We start from the raw sequence: 16,957 nt of genomic DNA on the forward strand, positions 1-16,957 counted from the left end.
TGCAATCTACTCTGGAGAAAGTAGAAAATATGCATTCTGGTACTTTAGGATGCAATGTTCTGAATATGTCTGTTCATTCCATCCGGTACAGTGCATCATTCAAAGCCATTGTTTCCTTGTTGATTTTGTGCTTACATGATCTGTCCATTGTTGTAAGTGGAGTGTTGAAGTTCCCTAGTGTTATGGTATCATTATCAATGAGTTTCTTTATGTTTGTGTTCAATTGGTGTATATATTTGGATGTACCACACTGGGGGCATAAATTTTTACAACTGTTAGCTCTTCTTGGTGGATAGACCCCTTAATTATGATATAATGCCCTTCTTCATATCTTGTTACAGTCTTTATTTTTAAATCTAGTTTGTCTGATATAAGTATGGCTACTCCAGCTTTATTTTACTGACCATTAGCATGATAGATGGCTCTCCATCCCCTTACTTTCAATCTGCAGGTGTCTTTAGGTCTAAAATGTGTCTCTTGTAAGCAGCATGTATATGGGTCTTGTTTTCTTATCATTCTGATACCCTTTATCTTTTGATTGGAGCATTTAGTCCATTTACATTTACAGTAAGTACAAAAAGATATGAATTTAGTGCCATTTTGTTACTGATAGAGTTAGTGTTTCTGGTGGTGTTCTCTGGTCCTTTCTAGTCTTTGTTGCTTTTGGTCTTTTTTGTTTTGTTTTGTCTTTTGTCCACTCAAAGAATCAGGGCTGGTGTAGTGGTCATGAACTCCTTTAGTTTTTGTTTGTCTTGGAAACATTGTCTCTTCTATTTTGAATGACAACCTTGGTGGATAAAGAATGCTTGGCTACACATTTTTCCAATTCAACACATTGAATATATCTTGCCACTCCTTTCTGACCTGCCAAGTTTCTGTGGATAGGTCTGCTGCAAATCTGATCTGTCTTCCCTTAAAGGTTAAGGACTTTTTTCCCTTGTTGCTTTCATAAATCTTTCCTTGTCTGTGTATTTTATGAATTTGATTACGATATGCCTTGTTGATGGTTGGTTTTTGTTGACTCTAATGGGAGTTCTCGGTGCTTCTTGGATTCTGATGTTTTGATGTCCCCAGATTAGGAAAGTCTCCCACTATAATTTGCTCACATAAACCTTCTGCCCCTTTTTCTCTCTTTATCTTCTGAGACTCCTTTGATTCAGATATTCCTTTTTAATAAGTCACTGAGTTCTCTAAGTCTTGTATCATGACCTTTGGCCTTTGTTTCCCTCTTTTTCTTTCTGTGTCATTTTTCTCCATAATTTTATTTTCTATATCACTAATTTGCTTCTCTGCTTCATCCATTCTTGCCTTTGTCGCATCTATTCAAGATAGCATTTTTAATTTTGACCTGACTAGATTTTATTTCCTTTACCTCTGCAGAACGGGATTCTCTGGTGTCTTCTGTGCTTTTTTCAACCCCCAATAGTATTTTTATTATTGTGGTTCTAAATTTAGGTCAGACATCTTATTTATATTTGTGTTGATTAAGTCCCTGGTTGTCATTTTTTCCTGTTCATCTTTTGGGATGAATTCCTTCATTTTTTCATTTTGGACAAAGAAAACTAATAATAAAATTAAAAATTAAAATTAAAGAACTGAAACTATGAAGCACTCTGTAGTCCACATACTAACAGGTGGAGTGCCTTGTGTGGTCTTCTGGGGGATGTGCTTGGAGGGCATAGTTGGACAGGGCTTGGTGTAATGGCTCCATTCTCCACTAGGTGGCATTGCTTAGCTTATTGGGGTGGATCAGTGTGCAAGTGTGCTTGCACATGTGCAGGAGAGATGGAAATGGCTTCACCCAGCTCCCTAGTCTTTGGCTCAGGAAATTCACTCTCACCAACCTACAACCAAGCACCCCTTCTTTGTCTCAGTCCTCTGACTACTCCCTGACCATACCCTGTCTGTGTCCAAGCTGTCTGCCTGCCAGGAAGTACCTCCCTTCAGAGTTTCATCTTAGGTGGGGTTGTGTTTTAAAGCCCTATACTTCAGAGACCCTGTGGCCAAGACCCCTGCCAAATCTCCAAGGGAGGGTCTTGCTGAATAATGGACAGACGCTGTTTGCCCCAGAAAACATTTGTGTGATCACACAGTATCAGAAATTCAAAGATTATGGCAAATCACAACACACAGCTGGCACCAGTTTTCACCACACTCTGTCATCTCTGTCCCAATACCAGCAAATGTGGCTGCTCTCCAGTATCCACTAAGATCTTTGCCTGTGGGGAGGCCATATGGCCTCTACCAAATGCACTCCAAGCAGGGAAACTGTTTCTCCCCATGTGGCACATGCACCCCTCAGACCATGCTGCCTTCTCCCATGGGTTTGTCCTACCGCCTCACCAGAACACCACCAGGCACTGAGGCCAAAACTTCAGACTGTTCACTCCACTGTTTATAGAATCCTGGTGGTATTGAAACCCTCTCCTTTCTTCCCATCAGTGGTTTGGGGAACAGATTTCTTGTTCAGTCCCCTGCAAGTGTTTTCACTATTTCTCTCTCTCTCTCAAGCTACTTTTGGAGGAGTGCTTTTCTTGCACAACCCTAATGCACTGCACTCTCCCCCTTTCTCTTTCTCTGTTCTCTCTCCACAAAAACAGCTCCCTACCTTCCACAGCTTTTCTCTTCCCCAGTTCCCCTCTCTGCACTGCATACCCGCTGAGTTCTGTGGCTCAAGTTTATACAGATTGTTGTGTTAATCTTCAGATCAATGTCCTAAGTGTTCAAAATGGTTTGGTATTGATCTAGCTGTGTTTCACGGATGAGACAAGCTCAGGTCTCCAGGCTGCTCTGCTAGCTTAGCTGCTCCTCCCTCTTATTATTTCATTATTATTGTAGCTCTAAATTCTTTATGTACCAGTAGAGATATATTCCTCCCAACTCATAGAATATGCTATCAAAACATTGGATATACTAGAAAGGCACACAGTTATTGTTATTAATAATAATGTATTAATAATAAATCATTGATTATAATAAATTATTAACAGTAATATATTATTTGCAATACCACCAAGAATGTATTAGCAATAAGTCAGAAGGAATGAAGGTAGAGCATTAGATTAAGAGCTGAATTAGAGAGTGATAAAGTATATCAATTTCCTTTGAAGAGCAACATGGATAAAACCAAAAGATTAACCTGACAGACAGAATGTATAAAAGGAGAGTAGCAATAACATGCAACCCAGGGTCACAGTTCACTTTATGGCCATTGAAACAGCTTCCCAAAATATCCAGCTCATATATTTCTTTTTACTCCACTTGCAATGCCATCTATCTTTCCCTCAGAATCTGTGTTCTGTTATCTAGGGATAATTAGGAATTTGGTCTGAGAGAAGCCAGGTTGGACTTCCACTTTGTCTTTGCCTCTCTCTTCTCCCTACATTTGTTTTGAGATTCTCTATAACAAAAGGGCCTGAGAGTTTCTTTATTGCAGCTCAAAAGCTAGGAAGTAGTTTTGTTTTGTTTTGTTTTGTACCGGTAAGAGTAAGGGGGAAATGATTTAAAAAAAAAAACTAATATAAAATGAATGAGAAACACTGAAAGTTGTAATCGTCAAGTAAATACTAACAAGCCACCAATTGAAGATCTAAAATCTACACACTAAACATTCATTCATTCATTCATTCATGTAATAAGCATATTTAAGTGCTTAATGTTTGTTTACTACATTTATTCATAAGCTCATCAAAATTTAAAAAAAAATACAAGGCATGCAATTCATCTAAAAGAATAAAATTCTAACAAATTCAAAACAATATTGTTTTTAAACCATACAACCATTGAGGGAGTAGAGGAGCTATAGACAGAGCTGACTGCTGAGGAGGTGAATGTTAGTGAGTTAGTGTTTTCAACAACCACCAAAAAATATCTTTTGGACATGTCTCTGTGTCACACACTATTCTAGGATCCTGACAAAAGAGGCACATTACAGTGTACAAGAAAAGCAATAAGAAAGAAAATTAGCAGCTAAGCAAAACTGTTTCATATAGGAATAAGTGTTCTGAAGAATATGAAACAGTGAAAAACACCACGGGGATGGTGGACACAAGGGTGGGGCTGGAGATTTATAGTGGGTGGTCAGGGTGCCATTGAACATGTGACACTGGAAATGACAGATAAATGATAAGAAGCAAACCAAAGAAAGTGTCTCCAAGCAGAATATATAAGTTCCTACAGGATATGGTAGGAATAAGCTTCACGTATCAAGTAAGCAGAAATAAATGCCAGTGCATCCAGTGGGCTCACAGAGGAGGGCTTTGGAGCCATGGACTCCATTGCCAGTGCTATGGAATGTCATCTAAACGTGTGCAGGTCATGATACAATTCCCTTTTTTTTTTTCATTTGAGAGAGAGAGAGAATCTTAATAGGCTCCACACTCAGCACAGAGCCTGATACAGAGCTCAACGCCCCTGGAATCATGACCTGAGCCAAATCAAGAGTCAGACACTCAACAGACTAAGCCACCCAGGTTCCCTCATACAATTCCCATTTTAAATCATTATTCTGTCTGTGTCGTGCTCAACAAAAGAGGAACCAAATTCAGCCATGCCTGCATTAGAAATGATGGTGGCTCAGAACTAGAGTGGCAGTAGTGGATTTTGAGAGTAGAGGAAAATCATTGGATTCTGATGCTTCTGGGGTTATGTTTAGGGGACCTAATAACAGTATGCATGGGAGGGACATGGTGATGTAAATAGGATTAGCAATGACACCTGGTTTTCTTTGAACATTTAGAAGGTTTATGGGGATAGGAGTGGATGCCAATGGAAAATGCCAGTAGGTAGAGAGTGTATGTGTGTCTGTGTGTAGGTGAGGGGAACTTTGAATGAAGGATCTTGTTTTGGACATGTTAGATTTGAAATGTTGACATAAAATAGATGTCAAATAGGCACTTTGACATAGGCCCTTGCTATCCAGGGGGGGAAATAAATGACTAGGGGAATTTGGGACAAGAATACTCAAGAAAACTCTAATACCTGAAACAATTGCAGAATTAAGGATATAGAATAAGAAGAAATATAGGATTTCATAAAAAAACACTGATATGTATTTTTGGAAAATGTGAGAATCCAGAAAGTTAAACTTAGCTCTTGAAACCATTTATTTCTCTAATACTATTTGTGAACCCTCTGCCTAATTACTAAAAAACTGAAACACTGAGTCAAAGCACAGACATTCCCAATGGAGATTCAAAATAACAGCCAGAGACCACTAACATGAACTCTTAAAATATGAAAATTAATGAGGCAGCTCTTGAAACCACAGTTCTTACCATCTGGGTGATCCAGATGACACCAAACTCAAAACCTGGAATCAGGTCATCCACAGACTAATAGTGTCACCAGTGCCTGACAGAAAAATGTGAATCCTCCTTGGAAGAATGTGTTTTCATCTTTTACATCACATTATTCTTACAAATAATATTTAAAGTGCAATAATCAATGACTACACACCTATTAAAATGCCTAGATGCCAGAACACTGACAACACCAGATGCTGGCAAGAATGTGGAGCAACAGGAACTCTCATTAATTGTTGGTGAAAATAGAAAATGGCACACCCACTTTAGAAGATGGTTGGACAGTTTCTTATAAGACTAAATATACTCTTAACCATACCATCCATGCTTGATATTTACCCCAAGGAGTTAAAATTTTATGTCCACACAAAAAAATCTGCACACACATTGAAGCTTTATTCATAATTACCAAAACATGGAGGCAACCAACATGTCCTTCAGTAGGTGAATGGATAAACTGGTATATCCAGAAAATGGAATATCATTGAGCCCCCCCCCAAAAAAAAGAAAAGAAAAAGAAAAGAAAAAAGAACTATCAAGATGAACTATCAAGCCATGAATAGGTTTGGAGGAACTTTAAATGCATATTGAAAATTGAAAGGCAATCTGAGAAGACTATATACTATGTGATTCCAACCATATGACATTTTGGAAAAGGCTTCACTATAGAGACAGTCAAGGATAAGGTTGTGTTGGGAGAAATAAACAGACAGAGCACAGACAATTGTTAGGTCAGTGGAAATACTCTGTATAATATAATGATGGAGACATGTCACTAAACAGTTGTGCATACCCATAGAATGTACAACATCAAGAGTGAACCCTAAAGTAAACTATGGACTTAGGGTGATTATGATTATGAAGTGATTATGATTATGATGTGTGGATGCAGGTCATCCTTAGGGAAATAAGTACCATTTTAGTGAGTGATATTGGTAATGGAGAGGCCTGAATAAGGTAAGCGTATATGTGGGAAATCTGTGTAACTTTCCTCTCAACTTTATTGTCAACCTAAAACTTCTCTTAAGTTTTTAAAAAGAAATACAAAGGAGAGAATCCAAAATGGCAGAGAAGTAGGGGGACCCAAAATACTCTTGTCTCTCAAACAGAGCAGTGTTGAAGCCAGAGGATTTGGAATTCCAAGAGTCCAGGCTGCGGAGTGACAGAGATGTCTTTGGGGGCCCACAGGGACAACCTGGCAGGCCATAGTTGCATGATTGCAAACTGGGAGAGATAAAATGGATGGTGTAGGCACGGAGAGGAGGGATCCCTTTCTGCAGAGAGACAAAAGGAAAAGAAAGAGAGACTGAGAAAGTGTAGGATTGTACTTGAACAAGAGAAAAACCACGGACTGGGGACTGAGAAAAAACAGAAAGATCCAATCTCTACCTACAAGGCATTCTCCAGACTGGGGCCGGCTGTCCTGTTCATGCATCTGAGGAGGAGGTGAGCCAGCCCGGGCTCAGTAACTAGCTCAGAGGTGCAGTCCACAGTGGGAGAAAGCAATCCCCTCACTTGAGTGCTGTGGGAAGAAAGTATATAGTTCCAAGGACAAAAATCCCTGTCTGCACCCACCAGCCACAGGCCCTTTGTCAGCTGGGTGGAGTGGCACTTCCCTGGAACTGGAGTGCACAGAGCAAGATCCTTTATGACATCGGGGCTTGAATCCCAGCTGAGTACCAGGAAGGCACAGGAGTCAGCAGAGCAGGACAAACCATCCCATTCACACCAGCATGGCACAGTGAGGAAGCCCTTCATCGATGGGGTGGAGTGACACTTCCCCAGAACCGGGGCGCATAGAGTGGGATCCTTTAAGACATAAGGATTTGAATCCCAGATGAGCCCCAAGAGGCCTGGTAGACTGTGGAGCAGGAAAAAGAAAATAAAACAAACAAACAACAATAACAACAACAACAAACAGCCCACTTGTGCCCACACAGTATTGTGAGGATGGCCTGAACAGAGTGGTTTGGGACACCTGGTCCGGGGAGAAGAAACTGGGATGTCACCATTTTTCTACCCATCACAAACAAGGTGAGACTTCATGGAAGGGACACTGGGCCCACAGTGGAGGCAGGACCCGCCTACCCCAAACCACACCCCTCCATACTTGGTAACTCTATATCTACCCACACGAGATTGATGCTGACTAACCAGACAGCCCCTCCTCCAGACCAGCACTGCCACTAGTTCCAAGGCACCCAGCAGTTTTGCATTTTCTGATGAATTCTGAGAAAATTTTTACTATATATATATGTGTGTATATATATATATATACACACACATACATATATACATATATATATGTAAAGATATATAAAGATATATATATATGCATATATATGTGTGTATATATATATATATATATATACACTCTGGTTGTTCTGGTTGTTGGTTTGTTTAAGCAGATATATTTAATCAATTCTCTTGACACCTGCTATATACCTCCTTCTTTATTTTACTCTCTCTATCTCTGGATTATGCTGTATAGTTTCTCTGGTAAGTTTTATTATTTTTTTTTATTTTTCCCTGCCCCTCTCATTTCTCTTTTTGTATGGGATAAGGTCTCTTCCATCACCACCACCCCCCTTTTTAAAAATTTTTTTCCCAGGGTTCCTTCAATGAACAAATCAAAGCACACCTGGTGGAGGGTCCAGAACATCACTATGAGTAAGGAGATAAAGCAATCAAAGTCACAACAACAGAGAGCAAATAACACTCTCCAAAAAATACCTCTTGAAGGGCCAGGCCCTGTACAGTGTATGACCCCTCTTTAATATAGTAGTTCTCACAGGTGCAGAACACATAACAAGCTTTTAAAACACATAAGAGACAGAAAACTAGTCAAAATAAAAAAAAAAAACAGAAGAATTCTCCTCAAAAGAAATTCCAAGAAGAAATGACAGCTAAAGAATTGCTCAAATAAGAAATACAATATATATCTTATCAAGAATTTAGAATAATAGTCATAAGATTAATCACTGGGCTTGAAAAAAGTATAGAAGACAGCAGATAATCTATTGCTGCAGAGATCAAAGAACTAAAAAATAGTCATGATGGATTAAGAAGTGCTATAAATGAGGTGCAAAATATACTAGATGTAGTGATAGCGAGGATTGAAGAGGCAGAGGGCAGGATAAGTAAAATAGACTATAAAATTATGGGGAAAAAATGAAGCTGAGAAAAAGAGATATAAAAAAAAATTCTAGACCATGAGGGGAGAATTAGAGAATTAAGTGACTCAATGAAATGTAATAATATCCACACCATAGGAGTTTCAGAAGAAAAAGAAGAGAGAGAAAGGGGTGGAAGGTTTACTTGAACAAATCATAGCTAAGAGTTTCCCCAATTTGGGGAAGGAAACACACATTGAAATTCAGGAGGCATAGAGAACTCCTTTCAGACATAACAGGAATCAATCTTCTGTACAACTTATCATAGTGAAACTGGCAAAATACAAAGATAAAGAGAGAATTCTGAAAGCAGCTAGGGAAAAATGGGCCTTAACCCTACAAGGGTAGACACATAAGGACAGTAAGAGACCTATCCACTGAACTTGGCAGGCCAAAAGGGAGTGGCAGGAAATACACAATGTGCTGAATTTCATATTCCAAAATTCCTATTTTTCCAAATATGCAGTGAAAAATCCTTTATCCAACAAGGTTGTCATTCAGAATAGAAGGAGAAATAAAGGTTTTCCCACACAAAAAACCTGAAGGAGTTCATTACCACTAAACCAGCCCTACAAGAGATCCTAAGGGGGACTGTACATGGAATATTGCAAAGACCACAAAGGACCAGAGACATCACTACAAGCATGAAACCTACAAATAACACAATGACACTAAATCCATATCTTTCAATAATAATGCTGAATTTAAATGGACTAAATGCTCCAATCAAAAGACATAGGGTATCAGAATGGGTTAAAAAAAAAAGTCCATCTATATGCTGTCTACAAGAGACCCATTTTAGACCTGATGACACCTTCAGATTGAAAGTGAGAAGATGGAGAACTATCTATTATGCTACTGGAAGTCAAAAGAAAGCTGGAGTAGCCATACTTTTATCAGACAAACTAGATTTTAAATTAAAGGTTGTAACAAGAGATGAAGAAAGGCATTATATCATAATTACAGGGTCTACCCATCAAGAAGAGCTAACAATTATAAATGTTTATGTACCCAATTGGAAGCACCCAAATATACAAAACAATTAATCACAAACATAAGCAATCTTATTGATAATAATACGGCAATTGCAGGTGACTTTAATACTCCACTTACAACAATAGACAGATCATCTGGGCAGAAAATCAATAAAGAAACAATGGCCTTGAATGACACTAGACCAGATGGACTTGACAGATATATTCAGAACTTTTCATCCAAAAGCAGCAGAATACACATTCTTCTTGAGTTCACATGGAACCTTCTCCAAGACAGATCACATACTGGGTCACAAAAAAGCCCTCAATAAATATAAAAGAATTGAGGTGATACCATGCACATTTTCAGATCACAATGCTATGAAACTTGAAATCAACCACTGGAAAAAGTTTGGAAAACCTCAAATTCATGGAGGTTAAAGAACATCCTATTAAAGAATGAATGGGTCAACCAGGGAATTAAAGCAGAAATTTAAAAAATATATGGAAACAAATGAAAATGAAAACACAACAATCCAAACCCTTTGGGATGCAGCAAAGTCTGTACTAAGAGGAAAATACATTGCAATCCAGGCTTATCTCAAGAAACAAGAAAATTCCCAAATACAAAATCTAACAGCACACCTGCAGGAACTAAAAGCAGAAGAACAAAGAAACCTCAAGACCAGCAGAAGAAGAGAAATAATAAAGATTAGAGCAGAAATAAACCATATAGAATCCAAAAACAGCAGAACAGATTAATGAAACTAAGAATTGGCTTTTTGAAGAAAAAAAAAGAAAAAGAAAAAAACAAAATTGATAAGCTCCTAGCCAGAATTCTCAAAAAGAGGATCCAAATAGATAAAATCATGAAAAATTGGACTTATCACAACCATCCCCTCAGAAATACAAACAATTATCATAGAATACTATGAAAAAGTATATGCCAACAAACTAGACAACCTGGAAGAAATGGACAAATTCCTAGATGCCCACACACTACCAAAATTCAAATGGGAAGAAATAGAAAATTTGAACAGACCTATAACCAGTGAAGAAATTGAGTCAGTTATCAAAAATATCCCAAGAAATAAGAGTCCTGTGCCAGATGGCTTCCCAGGGGAATTCTACCAGACATTTAAAGCAGAGTTAAAACCTATCCTTCTCAAGCTGTTCCAAAAAACAGAAACAGAAGGAAAGCTTCCACACTCATTCTATGAAGCCAGCGTTACCTTGATTCCCAAACCAGAAAGAGTCTCCACAAAAAAAAAGACAATTACAGGCCAATATCCCTGATGAACATGGATGCAAAAATTCTCAACAAGATACTAGCAAATCGAATTCAACAGCATATAAAAAGAATTATTCACCTTGATCAAGTGGGATTCATTCCTGGACTGCAGGGCTGGTTCAGTATTTGTATATAAATCAATGTGATACATCACATTAATAAAAGAAATGATAAGAACCATATAATCCTGTCAATAGATGCAGAAAAAGCATTTGACAATATACAGTATCCTTTCTTAATAAAAACCCTCAAGAAAGTCAAGATAGAAGGAATATACCTAAACATCATAAAAGCCATATATGAAAACCAACACATCTAATTTCATCTTTAAGGGGGAGAAACTGAGAGCTTTCCCCCTGAGATCAGGAACATGACAGAGATGTCCACTCTTACCACTGTTGTTTAACATAGTGTTGGAAGTCCTTCTCAATAATCAGACAACAAAATGAAATAAAATGCATCCAAGTTGGCAAAGAAGAAGTCAAACTTTCACTTTTCACAGACCACATGATACTCTACATGGGAAACCCAAAAGACTCTACCAAAAGGCTGCTAGAACTGATACATGAGTTCAGCAAAGTTTCAGGGTACAAAATCAATGTATAGAAATCAGTTGCACTTCTATACACCAATAATGAAGCAACAGAAAGAGAAATCAAGGAATCGATTCCATTTATAATTTCACCAAGAACCATAAAATACCTAGGAATAAACCTAACCAAAGATGTAAAAGATCTGTACGCTGGAAACTATAGAAAACTTATGAAGGAAATTGAAGAAGATGCAAAGAAATTGAAAAACATTCCATGCACATGGATTGTAAGAATAAATATTGTTAAAAGGGCAATACTACTGAAAGCAATCTACACATTCAATGCAATCCTAATCAAAATTGCACTGGCATTCTTCTCAAAGGTAAAACAAACAATCCTAAAATTTGAATGGAATCACAAAAGACCCTGAATATCCAAAGTAATGTTGAAAAACAAAACCGAAGTGGGAGGCATCACAATCCCAGACTTTTGCCTCTACTTCAAAGCTGTAATTATCAAGACAGTGTGGTATTGGGGCAAAAAAACAGACACATAGACCAATGAAATAGGATAGAAAACCCAGAATTAGACCCACAAATATATAGCCAATGAATCTTTGACAAAGCAGGAAAGAGTATCCAATTGAAAAAAAGACAGTCTCTTTAGCAAATGGTGCTGGGAGAACTGGGCAGCATGCAGAAGAATGAAACTAGACCACCATACACAAAAATAAACTCAAAATGGATGAAAGGCCTAAATATGAGACAGGAAACCATCAAAACCTGACGGGATAAAACAGGCAACAACCTTTTTGACCTCAACCACAGCAATTTCTCACTCTACACATTTCTGAAGGCAAGGGAATTAAAAGCAAAAATGAACTATTGGTACCTCATCAAGATAAAAAGCCCTTGCACTGCAAAGGAAACAACCAATAAAGCTAAAAGGCAACTTGGAAAGGGAAAAGATATTTGCAAATGACATATCAGATAAAGGATTAGTATCCAGAATCTATAAAGAACTTACCAAACTCTACACCTGAAAGACAAATAACCCAGTGAAGAAATGGGCCAGAGACATGAATCGACACTTTTCCAAAGAAGACATCCAGATGGCAAATAGACATGTGAAAAGATGCTGAACATCATCATCTTCATCAGGGAAATACAAATCAAAATCACACCGAGATACCACCTCACACCAGTCAGAGTGGCTAAAATTAACAACTCAGGAAATAACAGATGCTGGCAAGTATGTGGAGAAATGGGAACCCTCTTGCACTGTTGGTGGGAATGAAAACTGGTGCAGCCACTCTGGAAAACACTGTGGAGGTTCCTCAAAAAATTAAAAATATAACTACCCTAGGACCCTGCAATAGCACTACTAGGAATTTATCCAAAGGATACAAGAGTGTTGATGCATAGGGGCACATGTACCCCAATGTTTATAGCAGCACTTTCAACAATAACCAAATTATGGAAAGAGCCCAAATGCCTATCAACTGATGAATGGATAAAGAAGATGTGGTTTATATACACAATGGAATACTACTTGGCAATGAGAAAGCGTGAAATCCTGCCATTTGTAGCAATGTGGCTGGAATGGAGGGTATTATGCCAAGTGAAAGAAGTCAGTCAGAGAAATGCAGATATCATATGTTTTCACTCATATGTGGAACTTGAGAAATTTAACAGAAGACCATGGGGAAGGGAAGGGGAAAAAAGAGTTACAGAGAGGGAGGGAGGCAAACCATTAAAGACTCTTAAATACAGAGAACAAAAGGAGAGTTGATGGGTGGGATGCGGGAGAAAGCGGAAAATGGGTGATGGGCATTGAGGAGGGCCGTTGTTGGGATGAGCACTGGGTGTTGTATGTAAGTGATGAATCACAGGAATCTACCCAAAAACCAAGAGCACACTGTATGCATTGTATGTTAGCCAACTAGACAATAAATTATATTTAACAAAAACATGTATTTGTTAAGACAATTGAATAAACAGCTGGTTTTATAGTATAAAAAATTTTAAAAAGAAATAAAAAGAAATACAGTAACCAGCACACAATGATAACCTGGTATACATGCATACACACACACACACACACACACACGCACACATGCACCCAACACAATAAAGGAGAAAGAGCAGGGAAGAAAAGCAAACCTTTATATTGGAATTATTTGATACAACTTTTTAAAAACTTATAATTACTATGTAAAAAAATTAAATCAAGCTGAAAGATATCTACAGAGAACAGAAAACTATAGCAAATGATATAAGAAATCTGAAAAAAAAACAAAATACCTATAACTAAAAAATACAAAAACCATAAATATGGTCACAAAGTGTGACTGTGATGGCAGATTAGATAAGGATGAAGAAAGAATTAATGGATTGGAAAATAGGTCATAAAAATATCAAATATGCAATACACAGAGACAAAAGAGATAAAATCAAGGGAGCAGAAAAGGGCAGAGAACAATCAGCATCAAAAAAAATAATAATAAGACACTGGAGCAATGGCAATATTTAAAGAAATGATACCTGAATGTTTTCAGAATTGAAAAAGGAACCAACTATTTTGCTTTTTTGTTTTTTTTCTCACTTCTTGAATTGGCTGCTTAGCTAATTGGTATTGAATATCTTTTTTCTAATACCTTTTTGAAAGCTATCACATTTATTCTGAGAATTAGTTTAACTGATATCCACAGTTTTTAAAATTATGGCACTTTTCTCATTTTCTTAATTTACATCATGATTTTTTAATAATTCATAGATTATGTTGAAATGTGTTTTATCAAATATTTTTATAAACATTTGAAGGTTTTTTGAGTTCATTCTAATTCTTTATTTTTTTAATTGTGTTGCATTGTAGTCAGAGAAGATGATTGTATAATATAAATTCTTAGGAATTTGTGGAGACTTTCTTCAATGAAATATATGATATATCTTTTGAAAAGTTCTGTATATGTTTGAAATAAATTGCATTTTTTGTCAAGAGCAAAACTTTATATGAACTCATTAAGTTAAGGTTTGCCAAATGTGTTTTTCATTTTTTTCTATAATTATTTTGTAAATTTGAGGTATCATTCTCTGGAAGGTATATGTTAAAACTCCCATTATCGTTGTGGCTTTGTCAATTTCTTTTATTTTTCTGTAAATTATTTCCTTAAATGTTTGGAAATTATATTTCATCTGCATTATTTCTATGACTCTTGGAGAATTTTTCTTCTATATTTCACATGAAATGTTCCCTTTTTTTTCTTTTTCTAACATTTTCTTTTTGCTATTACTAATATTTCTATACCATCTTATTTTAGTGTTTACCTGGTATATATTTTACAGTCCATTGTTTTTCAACATTTTTGTGTCCTTATATAGTAAATATTCTTATAAGCATCAAATAGCTAGATATTAATCCAATCTGTTTATGCCTGCCATTTAATTTGTGTTTAGCCCATTCATTTTATGATTTTGATATATTTGAACTTGTTTCTGCTATCTTATTTTGTGGATTTTTAATATATATTTATATTTACTTATCTTTTCTTCTTTTCTATTTCAAGAGGTTGATCAAACTGTATATATTTCCTATCTTTCCCTCTACTGGTTCAGAGATATGCATTATATATTGTGCATTTATGCTTATGTTTCACATACATACTTAGAATTATATTTTCTAAAAAGTATAAAATGAATCAATGTCTCTCTCTTCTTCCCAAGCAAGATTAAAGGGCTAGCAATAACTGAAGTTCCCTCCAAATTTCCCACACTCTGAATCCCTAACTCACATAATTAGTATTCTATTATTTATTTATATGTGGCTTGTAAACTCATACATACCCAGGTTATTTCACATTGTTCTCATTACAATTTTACTCTACAGGGAATATGTATTTAAATGTATCACCATGTTTGGGGCGCCTGGGTGGCGCAGTCAGTTAAGCGTCCGACTTCAGCCAGGTCACGATCTCGCGGTCCGTGAGTTCAAGCCCCGCGTCGGGCTCTGGGCTGATGGCTCAGAGCCTGGAGCCTGTTTCCGATTCTGTGTCTCCCTCTCTCTCTGCCCCTCCCCCGTTCATGCTCTGTCTCTCTCTGTCCCAAAAATAAATAAACGTTGAAAAAAAAATTTTTTTAAATAAATGTATCACCATGTTCCACACATTTGTTTTTGCTTACTATTACTTCCTGCATCCCACCCCTTCTTTATAAATTCATTATTCTCATTTAAGTATATTATTTTTATATGTCATATATCTGGCCATAATAATCTTTAAATAATAACATTTATAAAAGTATATCCAATGTTTCCCCCTCATCCTTAAATATTCATTCATCTAGGCAGCCTTCTACATTCACAATATTGTTCCTCAGGATCTTAAAGATGTTGCTCCATTGTTTTCTGTCTTCTTTTATTTCTGATGAAAAGACTGCCATCTTTAGACCAATGTTTATTTATCAAAACTCTGATTTCTCTCTGGTAGGTTTAGAAATTTTCTCTTCATGTTTTTCAGTTTCTTTACATTTTTTGTGGGTGTATAAAAATTACTTATTCTATTCTAAGTTTTCAATCTGATGGTTTTTTTTTTCCAGTTCTGGAAAATTCTCAGCCTTATTTTTTTGGACATTGCCTCTACCACTGTCTCCATAACCTGCTAGAACTCCATTACAGCTATATTGGGCCTTTTCATTTTGTCTTAACATTTGTATTTTTCATGTCATTATTTCTCTATGCTTATTTCTGAAGATTTACCTGATATATCTGCTCTGTTACTGATTCTTCCTACAGTTTTGTCTAATGTATCATTAAACCCATTTAGTGATTTTTTTAAATTACCATATTTTTGGTTATTGTGTGTATCTGTTCCACTTCATAACTTCTTGTTTTTACATCATAGTTTCCTTTATCCTTTTTGGCTTTCAAACATATTTAAGTTGTATTCATATTCTTCTCTTATCACTTCTCCTTAGACATGCACATGCCAATTTGGAGTCAGAGTGGGGGTGGTATTGTAGATCAGTGTTCATGGAACCAGCTTTATCAAATATTGTATCATTCTTCTGTACGATTTCATTTCACATCATAGTTCTCCATGAGTATTCTTTCCCTGGGTCTTGGAGACTTCTCTGCATGGTTGTTTATTTGCCCAAATCCTATTGTGGATCCTGATGTAACTCTGTGAGTTCAACAATTAAGTGTTCCACAGGCCTGAAGTTCTGGTTATGAATAATTCTGCTTACAGCCATGATCAGGAGTGGTCAGTTTGCTCTCTACTCTGACCTTGACCTAGTAGGTAGATAGTCCAGTCCCCATTCAAGAAGAGGTAACAATTCCCCAAGCTCCTGGCTTCAACCTAAGAGCTCAGTTTTCTCCCTGCTTAGTGTGAACCTACATATTTGTTTCCCAATCCCATATAATTGTCAAAAGCTCTGCATGAGGGGCCACTAATCCAGGGGCTGGCTCAGTTCAGCTTTCCTCCATTTTTTGTTTTGTGAACCTTGACAATATTTTAAAATATTTCATCCAGAACTTCTCTGTGTCTGGAGTAGAACAAGATCTGTTATGCTCAATCCATCAATTTGACTGGAAGTCAAGAGCTCTTTTAAAAGAAATATTCCATTTTGTTTTAAATCTTGAAGCATCTCTGCATGTCCCAACTTCATACTTAATACACACATATCTA

The 16,957-nt window shown here is 36.9% G+C and overlaps 1 long non-coding RNA gene across 2 annotated transcripts in view; it reads left to right on the forward strand.

Moving 5' to 3' along the window:
* The first annotated feature begins 6,858 nt into the window (after nt 1–6,858).
* Nucleotides 6,859–16,957, forward strand: part of LOC109498590 — a 112,448-nt gene continuing 102,349 nt past the window's right edge. For both annotated transcript variants that reach the window (XR_006595451.1, XR_006595450.1), the window contains exon 1: nt 6,859–7,337. This is a non-coding gene — a long non-coding RNA (uncharacterized LOC109498590). The remainder of the gene's footprint in view (nt 7,338–16,957) is intronic.

This window comes from Felis catus, chromosome A3 (assembly GCF_018350175.1).
Source record: "Felis catus isolate Fca126 chromosome A3, F.catus_Fca126_mat1.0, whole genome shotgun sequence".
Classification (NCBI taxonomy): domain Eukaryota; kingdom Metazoa; phylum Chordata; class Mammalia; order Carnivora; family Felidae; genus Felis; species Felis catus.